Raw genomic sequence first — 6,000 nt, 5'->3', positions numbered from 1 at the left:
GAAGGTATTTATACCCTTTGCAAGGTGGCATGTCTGCAAAGTCGATTTGCACCCGCTGGAAGGGGAAATAAGCCCATGGTCTCCCTCCCATTGGTGCGGGGGGGTCTATGGGGAGCATTTACTTTTTGACATATCTTGCAAGATGCCACAATTCGCTGGGCTTCCACTGGAAGGCCTGGACACACAAACAACCTTTGACAGTAGTCCATCTGTTTCCTTCTTTTACATAGCTAGAGCCATCTACATACACATCTTCTGCATCACTCAAGGGCTCATCTTCAAGGTCCTGTCTAGATTTAGTGTCCAGATTAAGTACTTCCAGGCAATCATGCTCAATTTTCTCTTTGGCTTGTTCATCAACAGGCAAGAAGGCCGCCAAATTAAATATGGGACATGACCTAAAAGTCAGGTTCTCATTCAGGAGAAGAGCAATCTCATATCTAGAATGTCGAGCTGGATTCAAAAATTTCGTACCTCCTCCAGATCCCAGGATCTGGGGGACTCTGTGAGGGACCCATATTTCTGTGGGTGCTCCTAAAGTCATTTTCTGAGCCTCTTCTTCTGAGAGGGCTGTGGCTGCTACTGCCCGCAAGCAGGCAGGCCACCCTTTGGCTACTGGATCCAAAACTTTAGAATAATATTCTATTGGTCTCCAGGAGGGGCCACATTTCTGGCACAACACTCCTGATGCCACTCCTTTCCGCTCATGAACATAGAGTCGGAAAGGCTTTACGTGGATCTGATAAAGCCAAAGCAGGTGGACTTACAAGAGCAGCTTTAAGAGTCAGAAAAGCTTTATTCATCTCTTTTGCCCACTTCCATTCCTTTGTTCTCTCATTCTGGAGGCTTTCATAAAGGAGTTTGGCAACTTCTCCATACTGAGGTATCTATAATCGACAAAAGCCTGTTAACTTAAAAAACACACACCATATCCTCAGGGCTCGAGGGTTTGAACCTTTGAGGCAATACACACCAGGCTAGTTGAGTCTTTTCCCCTGTGCAGGGGTCATCCCACTCAAAGGCAAACAGTTGTTGGCCTTTCTCACCCAACAGGATGGAGAAAAAGGCATCCCTTAGATCTAGAACAGTGAACCAACCGTGCCTCCCATTTTCAGCTCAGATGTCCTGATTCACAGTATTTAGCAATAATTCTTCATTATCTTTTCTCAGCAAGGTTATTTAATAAACCTATGGTTCTCTGTTATTTACAAAAAGCACATTGATTCTTCTTAAGTCCCCCCTCCTTTTCTCCTATGCCCCCCCTTCTCATTCTTTTCTTTCTCTTTCTTATCAAACACTGCTGCTATGAAGCGTGCCTGCCTCCTGGTGGCCACTTTCTCTTGTCAAACATAACTTGAACAATTTCTAAAATTCCACTGATGCATTTCTTATACACTCCATCTATTTTTCTTTTCTTTACGATCATATGCTTTCGTTGCAATCTCAATGAGTCTCTCAATTATTTAACTCATGACACTTCTAACTTTCTGCAACTTTGACAAATCCACAATCTTCTGAATACACTTTCTCATCTTTTTAACAATCAAAGGCACGTGTGCCAAATGATTTCCCTCCAATATCTGGCTGTGCCCTCTCTATGAACCGGTTCACTATTAGGGGTGTGCACGGACCCCCCCGATCCGCTTCTCTTCCAGATCCGCAGTTTGCAGATTGGGCCGCTCTGCCCCACTCTGCCTACAGTCCGCTCCGCTCTGCTGCGGAGCTCTGGATCCAGATTCGAGCTCCGCTTTCCCCCCCCATAGGCTTGCATTGAAATCCAAAAAAGTATACAACTTTTTTTCTGTTAAAGTTAGAAACCTCAAGTTTGGCACCATGACACCTCATGGACATATACATATGCATGCCAAGACTCAAGCCAATCCAAGCCTCCCCTGATTTTTGGGGAATTTATGAAAATCGGACACCCCATTTTCAGACATGGACTGTTCTCCGACATTTTGACAGATGAAAAAATTTGAAGTGGGCACCCTCACAGATGCCATCTAGATCCACATTCATGCCAAGACTCAAGCAAATCCCATCATCTGCTGGTTTTTTAGCGGGGCTTTAACCTCTAACGCACCACCCATAACCCCAATTCACACCCCTTTCAATATCTCCATCAATTTTCATGTTAAAAACCTCAAACTTGGCACCATGATAGCTTATCCATGGATACACATGCATGCCGAGACTCAAGCCAATCCCATCATCCCCTGATTTTTGGGGAATTTATGAAAATCAGACACCCTATTTTCAGACATGGACTGTTCCCCGACATTTTGACAGATAAAAAAATTGGAAGAGGGCACCCTCACAGATGTCATCTAGATACACAATCATGCCAAGTTTCAAGCAAATCCCATCATCCCCTGATTTTTGGTGGGGCTTAAACCTCTAACGCACCACCCATAACCCCAATTCTCACCCCTTTCGATATCTCCATCAATTTTCACATTAGAATGTAGTCCACCAGTCCTGTATTTGTATATGTGCTGCCATAACTAAATTATTACAACTGTCAGTAAAGGATTTACTTTTAACTTACAAGGAATCCTTTGCCTCATTGGTCTTTGCTGCGTCCTAAACTGAGAGCCGCTGCTACTACTGCTAGTCACTGGTTCAGCCTGTGATTTTCAAACAAGTTATGGGCCCAGTAATCCCAGACTGTGCCATAACTCAAAAGTTACTCTCAGCAAGGAGCAGTAGGATTTGAGGACTAAACCGTGATTTGACTAATCCCTGGAGCATCTTTTTGAAGTCGTTGGGAGAGAGGCAAAAAAGGCTATTTTGGATAGTCATTTGTCTTGGAAAGTCGCACGGAAGAAGTCTGGCAGGAGTTGTGTTGATTTAAAAGGGCTCTGAGGAATCTGCGGATAGCCGGTCAGACCCTGAGAGAAATCAAACAACTGAAGGGGTTGAAAAACAACCAGTTAAAACAATGGTGGTAAATTTTGGGAACACTGTCCCTATGGAACTACTCACAGACAGCAATTACCTATCATGGTCGTTTAAAATTGAAATGTGCTTAAGAAATCTTGGTTTATGGGATGTTGTAATTAATGCCCCAGCAGGAGATTTGGATGCAGCTGAATTACTAGAGTGGGGTTATCGCGTCGAAAGGGCGAAGGCACAAATAGTATTGTGTATGAGGAATGACCAGCTCTCTTACATAAATAGAGAAGACACTGTGAATGTTATCTGGATGAAGCTGAGACAGGTCTATGTCAGGGAAACAGCGGGTGCTCGTATAAGCCTGACAAGAAGAATGTACCGTATACTCTTAAAAGAGGGCAGCGAAGTCGCAAAACATTTGCAAGATTTGCGGGAATGTTTTGAAAGTCTAGCCGCTGCTGGCTTACCTCTTTCAGAGGAAATGAAGTTGTACGTTGTACTGTCTAGTTTGCCACCCTCCTGGGACGTGCTAGTAACTACTTTAGAAGGCATGCAAGTCCAGGAGTTAACCCTAAATTATACATCCAGAAAATTGTTGGAAGAGCAACAGAAAAGACAGATGAGGAAGGAATACGTGAGCTCAAGCGGCAAACCAGACGCATTTACTCAATGGTCTGGGAATGAAGGGGTTAAGACTGTAAAGAAAGAGGAAGCTGAATTAGCATATTCAACCTCTAAGAAAGCCAAGCCACAAAAAGCAATTCGTTGTTTCCGTTGCAGGAAGATTGGCCATATGCAAAAGGATTGTAAAGTAAAGCTGCAATCCGAGACAGCTGAAAAGCCATGCTGGAAAAGTGCTTCTTTTCAGAAGAAATCAGCACAGCTAGTAAAGGCCGGAGTTAGCAAGAATCCCAGAGAGGAGGGGGGCGGAAGCAAGTGCTGGCTTATAGACTCAGCGTGCAGCACTGTGATTTCTAACAGACGTGACTTTTTCAAAGACTTCAGAGTCTCTACGCAAAAATCTGTTGCACTGGCAGATGGGACTTCGATCCAAGCAGCTGGAGAAGGAACTTGCTGTTTACCTTTTTTGGAAGAATGTTTTGAAAATGCATTGTTTGTTCCCAGTATGAGTTTCTCATTTTTAGGAGTCTCAAATTTAACAGAGAAAGGATTCTCTGTGTCTTTTGAGAAGGAAAAGTGCTTTATCCATAAGCAAGGAGACCTAAGAGGAATGGGACGTTTGAAAAATGGTTTGTTTTTCTTGGATAGCAGCCCAGATGAGGAGGAAGTCTCAACAAATCTAGCAGGTTGTATGACTAATGAAAATTTACCTCCCCATGAGAACTGTATCCATCTTTTTCATAGAAGGCTTGGCCATGCAAATTTTAAGTCCTTAAACAAAACCCTAACTGCGGCCTAGTCTTCCTGTTTGAGTCCTCGGGCTCAGTTGAAGCAGCTGTGGGACCATGGACAGATGCAGGTAAGGGAGAGAAGGGAGGGGGGTTTACGTGGCCCCGCCACTGCCCGTACGGTGACAACGACAGAGCTAGGTAAGGGGGCAAAGGGGAGGGGGGTCTTACCTGTGTCCGTCCACGGCCCCACGGCTGCTTCAACTGAGCCCGAGGACTCAAACAGGAAGAGTCCTCGGGCTCAGTTGAAGCAGCCGCGGGACCGTGGACGGATGCAGGTAAGGGAGAGGAGGGAGGGGGGTTTACCTGGCGCCACTACCCGCCACTGCGGAGCTCCGATTCGGAGCCGGAGCTCCGCAGCAGAGCAGAGTGGCCCCTAGGAGGATCGAGGCGGGGCGGAGCGGGCCTGATCTGCAATTTGCGGATTGGGCGCGAAAAGGATCGCGGGGTGCGTGCACACCCCTACAATAAAGTATTCTGTGTTCTGGCTGCTTTCCTTTTTTCATAATAATAACTTCAGAGAACATGCATACAAAAATACCCTTCCTCCACTGAGATCCGCTCCCCTACTATATGTTATTGCGATATCTGGGCAATGCTGGATATATTTTGAAAACTTATTCTTAGGTTTGCATCTTTTTTAGCTGGTAGAAAGGGTGTTGTGTGTTCTGATTGTTTTTGAAATTTAGATGGCCAAGGCATGATGGGAGGTGTAGGCATTTCAGGTAAAACAAAATATGTGGTTAACGATGAAGCTCCAATTTAAAATATAGTTCTTATTAACACAATTTCCCATTTATTCTAATAAAACAATTTGCTAACTCAACTAAAATACAAAAAACCAACCAACCTAAAGACAAATAAGTTGCCAAGAAATTTATTATTTATTATTTATTAAATAAATGTTATAAACATTATTCACGGATCCAAGCAATGCCAGGTATATCAGCTAGTAATCAATAAAGCAATGTTGTATTAGAAGAACTCTTGTGTGCAACCTCATTATTCCAACTCTTAGAAACCAAGGCTGATTGGTGGGGATGTGCGACCCTAGAGTGAAGAGGGGTGCTTGCCTGGGCGGGAGTTCTGCTCTTGCCCACTAGAAGGAAGAGTTGGTGGGGAAAGGGAGGGAAAGCCAAAGACACAGGCTGGGTGGGGAGCTGGAAGGTGCTGGAGTTGCTGTGGCTGGACCTTCGACCTCCCCCTCCTCCTCAACACAGGGGACACCGAGCAGCACTGCCTAGGGAGGGGGGCAGTGGCTGATGGCAGCTGGGCAGGCAGGCAGCAGGGAAAGACAGAGATGTTGTGGCTGAAATTTCTGTCATCTCTGCCAGGGAGTAGGCTAGACCATGCAGGATGGATTCAGCGGAGACCTCGGTGAGCTCATACCTCCTTGAGCCCCAGGAGGATCCATCCTGCCACCCCAAAAAGGACCTTAGTAACACAAACTGTTAAGGGGAAAGGGGGGATCGGAGGAAGAAGGGGGAATTGGTGGGAATAAAGACCAGTAAACAGAAGTGGGTAGGATCTGGTCACACTGAAGGGATTTGCTTGTCTGCTTACACAAGCGTACACAAAAAGGTTCCAGAAAAATGCTGCTGCTTCAATCTACTGCTTTTACTCCACAAGGTAGTTATTCCCCTCCTACCCACCCCCCATGTTCAATATTCTGAACAAGGCAGTATGGATTCCCATA

This window comes from Elgaria multicarinata, chromosome 9, assembly GCF_023053635.1.
Source record: "Elgaria multicarinata webbii isolate HBS135686 ecotype San Diego chromosome 9, rElgMul1.1.pri, whole genome shotgun sequence".
Classification (NCBI taxonomy): domain Eukaryota; kingdom Metazoa; phylum Chordata; class Lepidosauria; order Squamata; family Anguidae; genus Elgaria; species Elgaria multicarinata.
This window is presented reverse-complemented; position numbering follows the sequence as displayed.